The 18,882-nt window shown below is 39.0% G+C and overlaps 1 pseudogene across 1 annotated transcript; it reads left to right on the top strand.

Annotated features, from left to right (window-relative positions):
- The first annotated feature begins 13,047 nt into the window (after positions 1 to 13,047).
- Positions 13,048 to 14,062, top strand: LOC128588154 (60S acidic ribosomal protein P0-like; annotated as a pseudogene). The gene has a single exon (XR_008380723.1). The product of XR_008380723.1 is annotated as a 60S acidic ribosomal protein P0-like (transcript).
- Positions 14,063 to 18,882: the final 4,820 nt, after the last annotated feature.

The following is an 18,882-nucleotide window of genomic DNA, read 5'->3' as shown; positions in this document are numbered from 1 at the left end:
AATCCACTCATGAATTGATGGGCACTTAATTTCACATCTTTGCAATTTTAAATTGTGTTAATAAATATTCAAGAGCAGGTGGCTTTTTTTTTTTTTTTGAGACAGAATCTCCCTGTTTTACCCAGGCTAGAGTGCCATGGCATCAGCCTAGCTCACAGCAGCAACCTCAAACTCCTAGGTTCAAGCGATTCTTCTACCTCAGCCTCCTGAGTATCAAGGACTATAGGCATTTACCACAATGCCCAGCTAATTTTTTTCTTATTTTTAGTAGAGACAAGGTCTTGCTCTTGGCTCAAATTGATCTTAAACTCCTGACCTCAAATGATCATCTTGCCTAGTTCGCCCAAGAATTATAGGGGTAAGCCCCGGCGCCCATCCCAAGTGCAGGTGGTTTTTTGTTTTTGTTTGATAAAATGACTTCTTTGGGGCAGTGCCCATAGCTCAGTGAGTAGGGTGCCGGCTACGTACACCAAGGCTGGCGGGTTCAAACCCAGCTCGGGCCCGCTAAACAACAATAGCAACAACAAAAAAATAGCTGGGTGTTGTGGTGGGTGCCTATAGTCTCAGCTACTCGGGAGGTTGAGACAAGAAAATCGCTTAAGCCCAAAGAGTTTGAGGTTGCTGTGAGCTGTGATGTCACAGCACTCTACCCAGGGCGACAGCTTGAGATTCTGTCTCAAAAAATGACTTCTTTTCCTTTGGTGAGATATCCAGTAGTGGGATTGCTAGATCAAATGGTAGATCAACATTTTAGTTTTTTGAGAAATTGCCATACTGTTTTCCATAGAAATTGTACTAATTTTCACTACTATCAACAGTGTACAAGAGTTCCTTTCTCTCTGCATCCACATCATTTTTTTTTTTTTTTGAGGCAGTGTCTCATTATGTCGACCTTGGTAGAGTGCCAGGGCATCACAGCTCACAGCAACCTCAAACTCTTGGGCTTAAGCGATTCTCTTGCCTCAGCCTCCCAAGTAGCTGGGACTAGAGGCGCCTGCTATAATGCCTGGCTGTTTGAGTTCTTTGTAGATATACAATATTAGCCCTTATCAAATGTATCATTTGCAAATATTTTCTCCTAGTCTATAGGCTATTTGCTCTGTTGATTTCCTTTGCTGTGGAGATTTTCAATTATATCAAGTATCTTGCTTTTAATAATCTGAAGGCTTCACAATGACTGATTCATTTGGTCTAATTAAAATAAGGGTAGTAGAACAGTCTAAAAGAGAAGATAAAATTGAGAGAAGTATTGTCATATTTACGTGTGTCTTGAAAATCTTGAAGGGATCTATGATAACTATTTTAATAAATAATCCTCGTAAAAAATTACCAAATTTCGGCTTGGGTCCTGTGGCTCAAGTGGCTAAGACGCCAGCCATATACACCTGAGCTGGTGGGTTCGAATCCAGCCCAGGACTGCCAAACAACAATGACGGCTGCAACCAAAAAATAGCTGAGCATTGTGGCGGGCGCCTGTAGTCCCAGCTACTTGGGAGGTGGAGGCAGGAGAACTGTTTAAGCACAGGAGTTGGAGGTTGCTGTGAGCTGTGATGTCACGGCACTCTACCCAGGGTGACAGCTTGAGGCTCTGTCTCAAAAAAAAAAAAAAAAATTATCAACTTTCAAATTCATGTATAGAAGAACTTTATGCAATATTGACCTAATTTTTATAGCTTTAAATTCTAGCTGAGAACAGAAGTAATCAGAGATTGCTTTAAAACTATATATTTACATATTTATATGAAAAATATTGAGGGTTGGGAGCTGTGGCTCATGCCTGTAATTCTAGCACTCCGGGAAGCCAAGGTGGGTGGATTGCCTGATTTCACAGGTTTGAGATCACCCTGAGCAAGAGTGAGACTCTGTCTCTAGAAATTGCTGGTTACGTGAGGCTGAGATAAGAGAATCACTTGAGCCCAAGAGTTTGAGGTTGCTGTGAGCTATGACACCACAGCATTCTACTGAGGGTGACAAAGTGAGACTCTGTCTTAAAAATTTTTTTTGGTGAATTAAAAAGCAGTTACATCTGCTATAACAAGCAAAAATAACTTCTCCTGTGGTGGAGGAAGAGAGAAATAAATAAGAAAATTAATTAATGGCTCGGCGTTAGTAGTTCAGTGGTTACGGCACCGGCTACACACACTGGGGCTGCTACATAACAATGACAACTACAACAAAAAGCCAGACGTTGTGGAGGGCACCTGTAGTCCCAGCTACGTGGGAGGCTGAGGCAAGAGAATCACTTAATTCCAAGAGTTAGAGGTTGCTGTGAGCTGTGATGCCAACGCACTGTACCCAGGGTGGCATAGTGAGACTGTCTCTCAAAAAAAGAAAGAAAGAAAGAAAATTATTATGTGACAGTTATAAACCTCAGCATACAAATTTAAGAATAATTGAACTGTTTCATCATATTACTGTAATTGAACTTAATTTCAAACTTCTTTTAAGTATTTTTGTTATCATTTGTACTTAATAGCATATGAAATAAAATCTCCAGCAGTGGGTCTAATAATTACTGTTATTTCTAAGCAAATTTGAGTATAAATGATATTTGAGATACTTTAAATAAGCTATAATATGAAAATACCTGTGATTTCTGTTGGTGACAAAGTCACAAGTATTGCTAATACTACTGTGCATAAGTCCCTACATTTATAATTGAAAGGATTGCACGTAGCAGTTCATATAGGTTTTATTATAAAAGTCAACCTCACTTTCCCACCTAACTGCAGGGGACGCTGGGAAATGGAATAGCTTTATGTCCATGGGGGAAAGGAAGGAGTTTTATTAGACACACAACAAAGTTTCTGCATGGAAGGAAACATCCTAGTGGTGCTCTACCCTGTGGGAAGTTCTGTTTCAGTGGCCAGCCGGGAGCAGGGGATCATTCTGTTCTCCCTCCAGATGGGATATGGAGAACTCAGTGGTGCTCCCTTGGGGGTCTGTACTAATACGGGACACGTTTCTTCTGCACTTGCACGAACTGGGGATGGGAGACTATAGGGTTCTGTCACCTTGCTGCCACTGTGCTTCTCACAAATGCCTGGAAAAAGTGACTGCTCCTCTCTGAAATCCCTAAAACTGTCTGAAGCTTCACTTCTGTCCCGTTCAACAGGAATTCACCAGAACATAGGCCTAGCTGCCTAAATGGGAAAAGGCGACTCTGAAAAGAAGGAATGGGGGAAAATATAAAAGTGTAATACTAAAGTATTATCCTGCCACAATTGTGGTGCTCCCTCCTGCGGAGTTAATGTTTAAATGCCTTCAGAGGAATGTCCTGAAAGAAATACTTTTTCGTGTTCCCTTATCTCCATTTTTGAGTCTGGGCAACAGAGACAGTTAAAATTGAAAGTGATGGTGAGTAGGGTATTTAGTGAAGGAGAATTGATCATCTTCATGTTACCAATGGCAATAGAAATTACTCCGAGCACTGAGAACTGACAGTGTTACGGGTGCTCTGAGCTCCGTTTATGAAGTGTCTCATTTACTCCTCACAAATTCCTGTGACGTGGGTACTGTTACTCCATTTCATAGAGGAGGAAATCTGTCGCAGAGAAGGTCACGCAGCATAAAGACAGTACGTGGAACACAGGGATGCAAACTCAGGTAGCCAGGCTCCACAGCTGTGAAGACTTAAATGGCACAATAGGTGCCATTCCTCACGCACAGTTAAATATTCTATACATTTTAGCTCTTAATATAGTCTGTGGTAACAGTAGCTACACAGGTAATTCTCTTCTCCACAATAATCAAATGATAGGAGGTTGTGTAAGAGGAGCAACAGTTTGCAATCTTGTAAGGGAGACGCATGGGAGATGCATCTTAATGATTAAAACCACTTCCACTGACAAGCTGGACATCAAAGAATTCAGCTGAATCAAGCTCATCAAGGGCAAACTTTCTAGGGCTCCATCACAATGAAGGCGGGTCAGTTCAAAACATGCCAGTTGAGGCAGGATTGCCATCAAACCGCTTCTTATCTCCTGACAGGAAATAATGTGCTTGATGATTAATAACAAAAAAGAAAACAGTACAAAACCTTAGCATTTTCAGTTGCGTTGGCAATACTGAGTTAGCCAAGGTAAGATTACTTCAGTGACTTTCCCTTTCTGGTTTATTCTTTCTGTCGGTAAGCTGTCATTCTAACAAAAAGTTGTTAAATGTTCACATGAGCATTCACTGAAATACAGTGTTCTTAATTTTACCAGACAACTAATTATAACCCGAATGATATAATGAAATATGGAAGAAAGTTAGAGACTGACAGGTCTGGTAAATTCCTAGTATAACCTTAACCCAGATATGCCAGAAACCATAGATTTCAAACATATCTGCACTCTATAGAGATAAAGAGGGGGTTGGGAAGAGATGAAATATTTTTTGAAATACTAATCAGATAGATACCATTTGCTGAATTATTTATAATCTCTCACAGTGTCACCTTTCAAACAGTGTGTGATGTACATTTGGGATGACTGAAATACCAACTTTGTCAGAAGTAACCAATAAAAACAAATTTTCCTAAATTATGTACTCTTTGTATGCTACAACATTTAAAATCTAAAGAGCTTTATAATACAAGAGGTAAGAAAGGTAGAGTGTCAAGAATTCTGTGAATGGACCATGGTTCAGAGAGTCAGAATAAAAACCTGAAAATAGGGCGGTGCCTGTGGCTCAGTCGGTAAGGTGCCGGCCCCATATACCGAGGGTGGTGGGTTCAAACCCGGCCCCGGCCAAATTGCAACCAAAAAATAGCCAGGCGTTGTGGCGGGCGCCTGTAGTCCCAGCTGCTCGGGAGGCTGAGGCAAGAGAATCGCTTAAGCCCTGGAGTTGGAGGTTGCTGTGAGCTGTGTGAGGCCACGGCACTCTACAGAGGGCCATAAAGAAAAAAAAAAAAAAAACCTGAAAATATTCTGCACTGCCATTTCTATAGCTTAGGATCTTTGGAACACAGGATTTTTTTTTAAAGCAAAGCCATAAAATTCTGTTTTGTGTTCATAAAGTCAGATTGGCAGTTAGCATATATTTCTTGGGTGTTCTCCCCCCATCTTTAAGATGGTGGTAATGTAAAATTTTGAATTTAATAAGTAATATAAAAACTTGAATTTAATAAGCGAAGAAATTAAGGATTATAATATTCATATTATAAGGAAATTTTTCTGAAAAACGTCTATGCCTTTAACCAACAATCTATTCTAGAGCATTTATTGCAGTATCAAATGACATTTAAAGTTCAATTTCTTAAAATTTTCAAGACGTATTTACTGAGATAACTAAAATACCTATATAATATTTAGTTTTTATGTAACTTCTTTTGCATGCCTCTATTAATAGGGTTCCTAACATATTGAAAAAGGTAGTGATGATAGTCTTTCTGATGTATGCCTTCGTATCTTAGTTCTCCTCTGTTCTAGCAAATTTACTTTTAAAAAAATAAGATTTTTGCAAAAAATTGACTCTTGGCAACTTGCTTGAATTGTTTTTCTGGAAATAGGCTTTTCTGTAATGATGATTTTGTAGAAAAATGCTTTTTATCTGCTCTGTGCAGAATAAGCAACCTCCGTCATCTTGCGTCTGTTTGCATATGATACATTAGAAAAGAAAATGATTTTTACAGTTTGGGGGTTTTGCTGTTGTTTTGTTTGCAGTTAAAATGGGCAGTAATACTCTACTGGCCTTTAACTGAAATATTCCATTCACACATCACACAATCCTTTTTAACTTCTTAAAGATAGGGTCTGTGTCTCATTTATCTTTGTTTCCTTAATGCCTGTCATAGTATTTATTCACTCATGGCAGGTACTCAGTAAATCATCATTGAATGAACGAACCTCCCATATCACCCATGCAATAATTTTAAAAAGGAAAGGAGAGAAAACTAATGTGTATAAGACATGACTTGCTGTTACCTAATGTGATTAGGCCCCATTAGGCATTTTGGTTTCCTGTCCAGGTCTCACAGAAGGAAAATATTACCTATAGAATTGGAATTGGAGACATTGGATCTAACTTATTAAGAACTGAAAAGGCCTTTCATTTCTTTAGAATTAGAATAAATTTGCTTTGGAGTAGGGTAGGGTGGGATAGATGTTAAAGATGGTAAGAAAAATTGAGCTTCTTTAGGTTTAAAATAGATTCTTTTGTATAAACATCACTTTTTCAGCATTCTCTTTTCCTCCCTTTTTTTCTTGGCAGAAATGGGCTTTAGGTGTTAGGGAAAGTTCATTTGTACTATGGCAGAGAGGAGAGGGAAGCTAAGATCCACACGTGGATTCATCTGAACTCTCACTGCCCCCCTCCCCCCAAGTTATGTCTAGTCCAGACTGGTTACTGAGCAGCTTGCTGACCTGCCCGGTAGCCCTCCCTTACTCACTTTTTCTCACCTCTCAACAGCATTGCAGATCCTCGTGTCTCAACCTTATCTACCCTCTGACCCCTGGCTTGGCCTGTCTGATTTGTGGCTTCTGCTCCAGGGTCATCTTAACAGTGACCTGAATGGCTTCTCCCTCTCAGCTCTCATCAACAGCTTCCCCCTTCCTTACTGGGATCATGAAGGAATGCCTGGACACAAGAGCCTGCTGCCCAAGAGCTGAGGAAGTCTGAGCCTGCCGTTACAGAAGCTTCCCTGGTCTGCTCACACCACACCGCCATTTCCTTCTGTTTGTAGTAGTCCTGTATTGGCTATGGTTATCCTGCAAGTTATTTCCTCTTAGAAGTGCTAAATAGGAAACAGGGCAAACTCTTCAGGCTTCCCAGGTTTTAGTTTTTGCCATTATTTGAATTTTCATCCTTGACACAGGGTAGTCAAGACCAGCAGTCAGAACTTGTATTTCCTTGCTGCGCTTTTCTGGTAGAGGCATTCTATTTCCTCTTCCACTCCCTGGGAACTACCCCTGGGTCCCATCCTCCCCGTGTGAGGAGATATTCTCCTTCCCTTTCCTAAAGGATGAAGGTGGTTAGGGGCTTCTCCTATGCAATCAGAACTTGGAGATTTTAAGAAAAGGACAAGTAAAGTGGAATCACTAATCTCTGTCAATTTGGTTTTTTGTAATGATGTAACTTGCCATGTGTTGAGGACCTATAGTGTTCACACACAGTGCTATAGCTGTTGTGATTAATATTAATCCTCTCAGCAACCTTTGAAGTAGGTATTATTATCCCTATTTTACAAATGAGGAGACTGAAGCTCATAGAAATGAAGTAAACATCCAGGATCTAAACCCAAGTCTGTTTGCATACAAAGCCAAAGTTCCCTCTGCCTTCCTGTTACCACTCTGCATTTTATTTACAAAATTGTTAAAATTTCACCAAAATTTCAGAAAATGTAAGAATCTGCTGTTTAAAAATGTTTTTTCAACTTAGTATATGGCAACTGTATGTCAATTGTAAATATTTATGTAACCCACAATTAGAATCCCTTTTTATTATTTTTCTCCAGTAAAAGTAAGTGAAGACAAAGTACTTTGACCTCTGTAGTGAAAGTCACTGGATAAATCCAGAGTTATCATAACTGAATGTTATTTTTATGTTTACTGAATGTGAATTACCAAAGTATGTAACATTTTTCATATTTAAAGTTTTATGAAAACTAATGTCTATGGATTTAAGTTTAAGCCCTAACATTAACCATCTAATAACAGGAGATAAATCTGCTCTCTGACCATAATCAGCTCTGCTAAGCACTTCTTACAAATCTACCCCAATGCACTCTGAGAATGTCTGCCTAATGGTAAGTGATTGCCTGAGGCAGATATAAAAGTTTTTTTTTCCTACATAAAAAAGATTTGCAATTCATGTGCCAATACAATATGATGCAATCCATCTTCCCATCTTTCCTTTTTTTCTTTTTAATTTTCTCTCTCAACTCTAAAACTATTCTTTCCTCTCAAGCATGTGCTTATCTCTTTATTTTAAAATATTACAGTTTTCTAACATCTGTCTCTAGGGCAGCGTAATCTTTCTGATGAAATATTCCATGTTTTCCTTGAGCTTTTGTCAGTAAGTCTTTGTGTTAACAGCTTAGCAGATGGAGAAACAGAAGGAGTAGCTTCAGCTTACCTGAATGATTTCTTTCCAGCACCAGGCATATTAACTGACTGTCTCTAGTAACTTGATTATAGGAGTTAGAGCAATTGAGAAATAAGAAATGATATCTGATTTTTGCAGCATTGTTTATTATTGGCTGTGTTTGTTACCATCACATCCTCTGTTCCCAGTTTCATATCAGAAAGCAGAATTATAGCAACCTACCTAGTTTGGGCTGTGCCTATGTAAATAATGAAAGTAAAATAAACAACGATACTAATATTGCCTTGGGCATAGATTAGCATATTCTTAAGTGGTTCCAGGGTAATAATGATGATTTAGCCCCAGAAGTGGCTTTTTGAAACACTGAATTTGTTGAAGCCTCTGGCACTGCTTTTTGTAATAGCATTGTTCTTTTTTTACACAGGACCAATTATGTTTTTTTTGGTTTTTGTTTTTTTTTTCTGAATCGGATTGACTGCTTTTTACGTAAGCATAATCCTAAAAATACCAAAGCAAGGTTTGAAGCAAGGTCTTAGGATAGCTGATGGTGTGAATACCCTTGTACTAGCCACAAAGATCCATACATCCCTCTTTCGCTTGACCTTTGAAGAAACTACTGGGTAGGTTTAGGGCTCTCAAAAAATTGTTCAAAGATATTAATCATCAGGAAGCAAAGTTTTCTTCGGTTAAAACAGAGAAATGTGTGAATGAAGCCTAATTCTACTTATTTAGAATCTGTGTGGTTTTCCTTTTGGAGATGAGAACAAGAGATAAGAGATGACCACGTGACATAAAAATAAGGAGGCGCCCAGATGTGTGGGAGAAAGGGGAGCAATGTCAGAGATCAGTCAACAGCCAGGGAGGTTTGGGAAAGATCAAACTTGAAACAGCTGAAAAGAGGTGTTCTCTGATTTTTACATGTAGCGAGCCATATGGGGGATCATGTTAAAAATGCAGGTTTTGTTTTGGGAAATCTGGGGTGAGGCCTGAGTGGCTGCTTTTCTACCAGTTCCCAGGGAACGCTCCTGTTGCTGGTCGTGGGGCCCCTTCAACTAGCAAAGGTCTAAAAGCTCCTCTCCAGCTCTGGGAGTGCAGTCCAGAACACCTGTAACTAGCCTTCAGTTCCGTTTGGATTAGACCCCGAGTCATCCAGAATCTCACATAAATTGTTTGTCTTTAACAGTGTCACATGAGGTTGATGGCCTAATAAACGCAACAGAAACTTAATGAAACTAGTGGTTCATTACTAATACACTATAAAAACGTTTATATATACAGTGTATGGAATGTATTGGTAATCAACATTCTTTCTTCTATTAGGATGCTGTGATATCTTTTTTTTCTCTTTTGGGCTCCTAAACAACCAAATGGTACATGAGACTTTCAAAAATTTTACCAACTCCTAGTTTTTTGTGTTCATTGGTTGATAAATTATCTCTGACATTAAAATTGTTTTCCATGCTGACAACTGTTGACAGGGGATTGAAAAAGACAACTGAGTTGGTTTTTTGTTGTTGTTGTTGTTATTGTTTATTTCCTCTAAATTTTAAGGAGTAGCAGACCTATATATTATATGGGAAACACTTATAAGAGATATAAGAATTTCTATCTAGCCCAGTGTTTCACAGGTGCAGCGTTATCAGAATCACCCAGGTACTATGTGAAAAACGCAGTTTTGTTGACCCTGCCTCAGATTTTCAAAATCAGAGTCCTGTATTTTGACAAGCCTCCAGGTGATGGTTTTGCACCCTGTCGCTGTCATTTGGAAATCACTGATTAGTCCAAGGCACCAAATTCTTCACAAAGTTAGAGTGAAGGGTACTCTTTTCTATGGGAATACTCTCAGATTAAAATTAATTCAAAAGAAGCAAATAACTCAATGGATATGACATTTTTATTTATTATAAAACATATGGGAGGGGTTGAGGTGGTAAATAGGAACTATTTCCTGCTTATTTTCTGTAAACCTAAGCTCTAAAAGTTCATTAATTAAAAAATAAAAACAAAATTCCACATGCATGTAAATGTTTGATATATATGTTTTACGTTCATGTGATCGTATCATGTATGTTAATTTTAGGGCATTCATTTTGTGTGTCATTGTTGTTTCTCCCATCCTTTCTTTTAAAACAAACAATAGTTATAACTTGGCAATAGTGGTGGACAACACGAGACCACTCACATTGCAAATTACACTGTGAAATTTCCCTAATTTGTTTTCCAAACAAAAATCTCAAACACTACAGTATGTCATTAGGAACCAGACACCTAACGTGTTAATACCACTTCACATTCCATCACCCAGTTCTTGGAAGAACTTTGGGGAACACAGTACCCAGCCAAAAACCAAAGAAACAGACCAAGTGACTTACAATGTCCTTCTGTGTTTTTCTAGACATGAATGGTTCTCTTGAAATCTGAAAGATCACTTCCTTGAGGGACACCTGAAGAGTTATTTAAACACCCTGATTCCTTACATGGACATGGGAATTATATTTTGTGAAGTTCTAGAAAAAAAATTATTTGATTATAAATCATACATATATTTCTTTCCTAACCAAAATTAAGATAGATTTTGCTTCTTTGGAACGGGGTCATTGCCTCAACTGCGTTACATAAAAGCTGACCTGGAGAGCATAGTCTTTAACAAGTTGAGCAGTTGTCACTAGACGCAGTTTACGAGAGCAAGAAATCCCTACTGTAGAGTCCAAAGGCTTAAACTTTAGTCCCGATTTGTCCTTCTGCTACCAGGATAGCTTCTGGAACATCAATTTTCTCATTTGTAAAATAGAGATAAAAATAACTTTTGTGTCCTCAGAATTACTGTATAATGAGATAGTGCTTAAGGAAAAAATGCTAATTGATTAGCATTTTTGCCTCAACTGCATTAAGTTAATGGGTGGTAGTATCACATAGCAGTTAAATTCATTTTCAGTGGTTCGCAACCTTCGTAATGCAACCTTCCTAATGCCGCAGCCCTTTAATACAGTTCCTGTGGGTCGCGACCCACAGGTTGAGAACCACTAGTTACATCTCGAGTTCTACCCTGAGGCATCTGCTTTGGAAATATTTAAATATATAATTGCATACCATGCTTCCTAAAGATGGTGATTCTGTCAAAACTAAACCTTTGGCAGGCTGATAAAAGTACCATAAAATAACCTGAAATAGTTATTTGTCAGCAGACGATAGAAATCTGAATTCAGAGTTAAAAAATTAATTTAGAAGTGATGATGTATAATGGAGGAAATTATTAGCTGTTAGAAAGTCAAAGATCATTTAAAAAATTAGTATTGGTTCCCCTTTTTTTCTTGTCCAAAAAGGAGTATAGATCTTTTTTTTTATTACTGATTTGAATTTTATATGCACAATGAAAAGGAGTAACTTTCAGGATAATTAGGTGCCCTGATGATACTTCTAATTTTTATATTACAATTTTGACTGTAAGATATTTGGGCCGGTTTTGCTAAAAAACAGAAGTTCCTGTCTTTAATGAAGAAAAGGCATAACAATGGCTTATCTTAGAATGTAAAGCTTTTAGAATCACCCTGTAATTCATGGCTTATCCCTGAGAATTCAAAGCTTTAAAAATTATAAATCTTTCCAGGACATGGTACACACTGTGTTATGTCACTTTGAAAATAAAACTAATATCTGAATTGCTTTGAAAATTTTACATACAGTACAATGTGGAGTGATTCATAGGAGAATCACTTTTATGCTTTTGAAAGAAAAAGTATCTAATCTAAAGTATCAATTTATTCTTTGTGAAGAGAAAAGTCTGTTTTGCCTATTAAAAAAAAAAGAGCAATAATCTCCAAGAAATCATCTTGACCAGCATTAATGACTAGACTGGTAGTTAACAGCCCGAGGCATAGCCAGAGGCCTGTAAGGCTCTTGGGGGAAGAAGAGTTTAGGGGATTGTAGTTTACCAGTAATTAACTATAGGTATGAATCAAAACTTCCTAAGAAAAGAGATAAAAGTAACTTTGGACAAGTCTATGTCCGTGCCTATCTTTTTATGCACCATTCCTCCCATACCTTTTTTAATAAATACAAAAAGAAGACGATACCATTGTTTTGCAAACCAAGTTGGATTGGAAATAATTCATGTAATGAAACAGAGACTCTCAGGGGACCAATTAATGCCTTTTCAAGCTTAGACTATATAAGAACCACTTAAAAAAAAAACTCAGTCTAATACATTAGTTGATTGTTAGTGAATTGAAATTCAAACATGAGATCATAAGGATTTTTTCAAGCTTTTTTTTTTTTTTAGTTTTTAATCCTATCTCAATAAAAGTAAATACATAAGGATTATAAATAAACCAAATCTGAAGTAATATAGATTGGGGGGAACTCAAGAGGGTCAGGAGATAATGAAGATTATACCTCAATATTGGGATTATGATGTTAGTTCTTTATTTCAATAAAAATGGATAGAGATCCTTCCTATCAGGGACAGGGCTTAGCTGTGAGGACAGAGTAATCTTCTGGGAATTATGCATACAGGCTTGACATCATTTTTATTGGATGGCTGATGAACTGGAAAACTCCAGGATAGCCAGGCTTTAATTTGTAATCTTAATTTTCATATAAATCGGTACATTTCAGGGGGAGGGGGATATGGGGATGTGGGTGCTGGCTAGCCCCATGGTAAGAAGGCAGCCCTAGAGCGCAGGCAGAAGTACTAACTCATCCAGTATCTGATTCTGTCTTTCCCTCTCTCCATCTGTCTTCCATCTTTGCATCTATCATTTAAAGAAATTTACAGCCTGCAAATACCAGAGAAGTGAATGTTAGTGCAATCTTCCCTCTCCCTCCTCTCGGAATAATCTATAGTAATCTACTTATCATAGCCATGCATGCTATAATGCACAACAATTTAGTCTTCAGCTGAGAAAATGACTGAAATTGTTTTGTGAGCATACATTAATGAGGTTTTCTTCTTAAAAAAACAAACAAACAATCTTTTTAAAATATATAGGGCAGCTTTTATTTCTCGCTGGGCATCCTCGAGTGAGTCACATCATCTTTAAACCCCGCGTGGCAATCCCTGACGCACCACCGTGATGCCCAGGGAAGACAGGGCAACCTGGAAGTCCAACTACTTCCTTAAGATCATATAACTTTTGGATGATTATCCAAAATGCTTCATTGTGGGAGCAGACAACGTGGGCTCCAAGCAGATGCAGCAGATCCGTATGTCTCTTCGAGGGAAGGCTGTGGTGCTGATGGGCAAGAACACCAGGGTGCGCAAGGCCATCCGAGGGCATCTGGAAAATAACCCAACTCTGGAGAAACTGTTGCCTCATATCCGGGGAAATGTGGGCTTTGTGTTCACCAAGGAGGACCTCACTGAGATCAGGGACATGCTGCTGGCCAATAAGGTGCCAGCTGCAGCACAGTGGTCTGGGGCCAGAGAAGACCTCCTTCTTCCAGGCTTTAGGTATCACTACTAAAATCTCCAGGGGCACCATTGAAATCTTGAGCGATGTGCAGCTGATTAAGACTGGAGACAAAGTGGGAGCCAGTGAAGCCACACTCCTGAACATGCTGAATATCTCCCCCTTCTCCTTTGGGCTGGTCACTCAGCAGGTGTTTGACAATGGTAGCATCTACAACCCTGAAGTGCTTGACATTACAGAAGAAACTCTGCATTCTCGCTTCCTGGAGGGTGTCCGCAGCGTTGCCAGTGTTTGTCTGCGGATTGTTTACCCAACTGTTGCATCAGTACCCCATTCTATCATCAATGGTTACAAGAGAGTCCTGGCTTTGTCTGTGGAGACTGATTATTGCTTCCCACTTGCTGAAAAGGTCAAGGCGTTCTTGGCTGATCCATCTGCCTTTGTGGCTGCTGCCCCTGTGGCTGCCACCACCACTGCTGCTCCTGCTGCCACTGCAGCCCCAGCCAAGGTTGAAGCCAAAGAAGAGTCGGAAGAGTCGGACGAGGATATGGGATTTGGTCTCTCTGACTAATCACCAAAAAGCAAACTCAGCCAGCTTTATTTTCAGAACAGGCAAATAAAGGTTTCTGTTAAGTTTCTGGAAAAAAAAAAAAAAAAAGAATACAGGGCAAAAGAGAGCACTAGTTTCCCTACATAGAATAATTATCTTGATGTTTCTCATACATAATTTTATATCCATGGGGTTACACGGGGGCAAAGTTATGGAACTAGAATATAGTGGTGATTTCTTTGGACATATGGAAACTTAGCCCATGTATTTCTGATACAGAATGCAGACACCCTTTATGTAGCAAAAGAAAAATGCCATCGAGTGGAATGTTTTAGAAACACGTCAAGAAAATAGAATTTTCTTTTGAGATTGTTCTATCTTCTTCGAAGTAAAACTGAATCTTTGTGCACAGTTACTTTTATGGTAGGATGTTTGAGTTGAATTAGCCGTAGAAAACAAGCATTGTTTTTGTTGTTTAGAGGTTTCATGTGTTTCCCAGTTCTAGCAGACATCAACTTTATGTTACCTTTTCCTCCTTATTCTTTAGCTTCTGGGTGATTTCTTATAAAAGAAGAAAGGAACGCCATAGTCTTGATTCCATCATTTTCAAATCAGAAATCACATGTAGCTTTTTGACCTTCTAATAACCAGATGTGTAAACAACACATAAAGCTCATGTTTTACTACACAGAAGAAAACATCCTTGGCCAAAGCTAAAAATGCAGAACTTGTTATACATGAGAACATTCTCCAAGTTCTGAGTATATCTGATGGCTCTAGTTTAAGACTTTCCCCATGGTGTAGAGATGCTTTCATTTTTCAAAAACGAATCATCGGTTTCTGTGACTGCTTTGTATTCTGACCTCTGCCCAGACACATGGTCTTCTGAGATGCTGAGATGCCACCTTCAGAGCAGCAAATAGATTCTCCCAATCGTATCTTATCCTCCAAAGCTCCCAATTTGCCATTGAAGTAACATGAAAGTTGATAACAATAAATACTGTGACTGTAATCCCAATTGGGAGCACACGTGTCTCTTACACAGTTCTGTCAACTTGGATTGATCTGTAAGGAAGGCATATGAGGCATCATTTACATCAATAACATGGAGGTTTGAGTTGGACAAATACCAGGGATGAGTAACTGCCCCAGAGCAGAACTATTACATCAATCAGTGGGGCTCAGACAATCAGAAAGCATTGACTACAGCCATATAAAACTTGATCACGGCATAATCTTCCTCTGTTTCTTGATGGGGTAGCAAAACATGCTGTGTTCATTGAACAGCTGCTTTTATAAGGAGAGTTATAATGATAAAATCTCCCAGAACCTTTGGCACTTGCACATGAAAACAAGACTTCTGGTGAGAAAATTAAAATGCCAACCAGCTTTACCTATGTAGTTGCCCTGTGGTATTAAACATGTTCTGTTTCTTTTGAAGTATAAGAAAGATAGACAATGTCATTTAAAGTACTGTTATTGGAAAATGAATAGGCATGGCTTCTGTTATGCACCGAATTATGTCCCTCCCAAAACTCATGTGTTGAAGTTCTAAGCCTAGTATCTCAGAATGTGACTATTTAGACACAGGGCCCTTAGTGAGGGCTTTAATTAAAAATGAAGCCAATAAAATGGACCCAAATCTGCTACTAATGGTGGCCTTATAAGAGGTGGTTAGGACACAGATATACGGAGCCATGTGAAAATACAGGGAGAAGAGGGCCTTCTGCAAGCCAGGGAGAGATGCCTTAGAAAACCTGCTCTGGAGCACCGCGGTCTCACACTTCCAGCATCTCACCTGCAAGCCAATATATTTCTGTTGTTTCAGCCGCACAATCTGTGGCATTTTGTTATCTCAGCCCTAGCAAAATAACCCAACATAGTTCCTTGTCTTGTTTTAAGATAAATAAGGAAATAACTATAGAAAGGCCCAAAGTTAAGTCATCTCTATGTTGCCCAGACAAAATGTTTACACTTAGTGTAAACATTTAAGTATTCAGTGATTCCGTAACAGAAACCAGTGTTCCCTTAATTGCCTAAACTTTGGCTGTGAATATAATCCCATTACATCTCGTTTTATGAGAGTGAAATGTCACATAGCTAGTTGGAAAGGGGCTTGCCAGAGGTTCATAAAGCAAGAACGAAAACGGATTCCTCATGGAAACCTCTGTTTTTACTAATGGGTTGACTCTGAAGAAGTGGACATACAAGTAATATCTGCTAATTGATTTCAAAGGGGATATAAACAAGAGAAATGTGCAAATTACTAGGAGAAAAAATGAAGGAAACTAGCTTTTCAGGGATTGTTACGTTGAGATTCTTTCAGAATATCTAGAAATGGAGGAAAAGAGACCCAGTTTGCGATCTGCTTATTAAAGATGACAAGTTCCCCCTGGACACTCTATCAAGTGTCCTTATAACGAGTCAATGATAAGTTCACATCTCCTTGCTTCTGTGTTTGCGTGAAAAGCTTCCCTATCTCACTGCTTTTATTAAGTGTAGGCAGAATGAACTGAAGCCTTTGGGAACCAGGACACCACTCACATGGAACAAGCATGAGGCAGCACCCTATCCAGAGAGCCTGGGAAGAGCGTCCTGTTCATTTCATCCATGCTGGCTTTTCTAGAGTTAATGAACAATCTTTCCAATGATTTGGGAAATTTTAGGAACATCAAACACTACTAAACAAGATCCTTCCAGAGCTTGGGACACCTAAAATGAACTGGTGACCATGTGACCATAGTCATCATGTTTTATTTGGGAACAATGTGGAATATACATTTTTTTAAGGCAGTATAATAATAACAGCGCAGTTTTCCATAATTTCTTGGTCAAATCTCTTAAATGTACACAAAGTATTTTTTTACCCCCTTTTTTAATCACCACCTCATTTGCATATGTGGTGGGAGAGGGGCCTCTACTTTAAAATAAACTCTATCCAAAAAAGACACGGCTCAGTCCCAACAGTATTTCCTACAGGAAGAACCAAAGAACACCCTGAGGCGGCGCCTGTGGCTCAGCGGGTAGGGCGCCAGCCCCATATGCTGAGGGTGGCGGGTTCAAACCCAGCCCCGGCCAAACTGCAACCAAAAAATAGCCGGGCGTTGTGGCGGGTGCCTGTAGTCCCAGCTGCTGGGGAGGCTGAGGCAGGAGAATCGCCTAAGCCCAGGAGTTGGAGGTTGCTGTGAGCTGTGTGAGGCCACGGCACTCTACCGAGGGCCATAAAGTGAGACTCTGTCTCTACAAAAAAAAAAAAAAACATCCTGAGAAAGAACTCACCCACGAAGAGAGGCAACTCTCCTATGACAGAAACTGGTGACCCTACCAAGCTGTGGCAGCTTCTCTGTGCACAGCACAGAGAGATAAGGAGCTGTTGGGAGGGAGAAAGAAAACAGTCTATTTACTGCCAGGCTTGCACTCAACCAGTTTGCTCCTTGACACAGGAAGCCCTTGCTTTTCAATAGGATGCCTTTTAATTGACAGAGCTCTTTTCATTTGCATGCAAACAGATACAGCAGGCCCATCAGGTTTAGAATGAGTGGCTGAAGAAGAGCTCCCAAGTCAGTCTTACATCCGCCCAGTCCAGCCCTCACCTGTCACTCCCTCTGTACAGGTGTTGTGCAGAGTCCAATTCCCTCACACACAGAACTTCTAGGGAGTATGACTGTATCATAAGAATCTCAAATCAGGATATTTTTGAGAATTAAATAGAGCGTGGGGCAGTCGAAATTATGTAATTTCTTTAAAATACATATATTGACTTACAATTTGGTTTCATTATATCATTGGCTGTCCAGTGAAATAATTTCTAATTGGTGACTTTTCAAAAATAAAATTCTTGGTAAAAACATTAAAACAATATATCTATATACCTTAAAGCAAAATAAAAACTAAAGTCTTTGTAGGAATTAACTGAACATTAAAAAATCAACAGGATAATTATTCTTGGTTCATAGTCACATTCTTAGTCATTTTCTTAGCCTGTAACTGTCTCTAAACCCTGTGACATTGACATTTTTGTGAAGAACATATTTTTCTATTTTGTCTTTCCTTAAAATAATACTGCCTGCAATTTTGAAGAAAAATTTAAATTGCTGACAACTGACTTTGCTCTGCAGACAATACTTTTAGTTCAGAAACTATTACACTGCCGGCAGATGCTGCGGGTCTCAGTAAGAACAGAGAAAATTTTGCTAAATAGAGGATATTCTCAATTCTAATTGAAATATGTAAACATTTTAGTCCAAATATGTTAACAATTAAAGACAAAAGAGGTGGGAGAACAACAAAAAATTGACAGATGAACTCTCATTAAGACTAATATCACAGAGCTGAGCGGAGAAAAATTATAAAAAAAATGGATCAACATGAGTTTTTAAAAATTAAGAAAATGGTCATCTCTTAAAAACAGAAGTGTGAGATAAAGATGAAAGCGGTCAGGGAAGATGTGGAGATGTCTTTCTCAGTCTGGGCCAAGTAGGCTCATTAGAGACATTCTTACTTTTTTTTTTTTTTCAGTTTTTGGCCAGGGCTGGGTTTGAACCCACCACCTCTGGTATATGGGGCCGGCACCCTACTCCTTTGAGCCACAGGTGCCGCCCAGAGACATTCTAATCCTTAAGCGAAATCCTGCTTTCATACTCACTCCCAGAAGGCTACTTGGTTCCTACATCTACTAACTTATCCCCAAAATTTTTAATTTGTTTATTTTTTTTATTATTTTAGCTGGGACTATTGGCATCCATTACAATGCCCATCTATTTTGTTGTTGTTGTTGCAGTTGTCATTACTGTTTAGCTGGCCTGGGCCGGATTTGAACCCACCAGCCTCAGTGTATGTGGCTGGCACCCTAACTACTACCCTGTTTCCCCAAAAGTAAGACAGTGTCCTATTTTA

This window comes from Nycticebus coucang, chromosome 1 (genome assembly GCF_027406575.1).
Source record: "Nycticebus coucang isolate mNycCou1 chromosome 1, mNycCou1.pri, whole genome shotgun sequence".
Lineage (NCBI taxonomy): Eukaryota > Metazoa > Chordata > Mammalia > Primates > Lorisidae > Nycticebus > Nycticebus coucang.
Note: the sequence above shows the minus strand (reverse complement) of the source record. Positions and strands in the feature narration are given on the sequence as shown.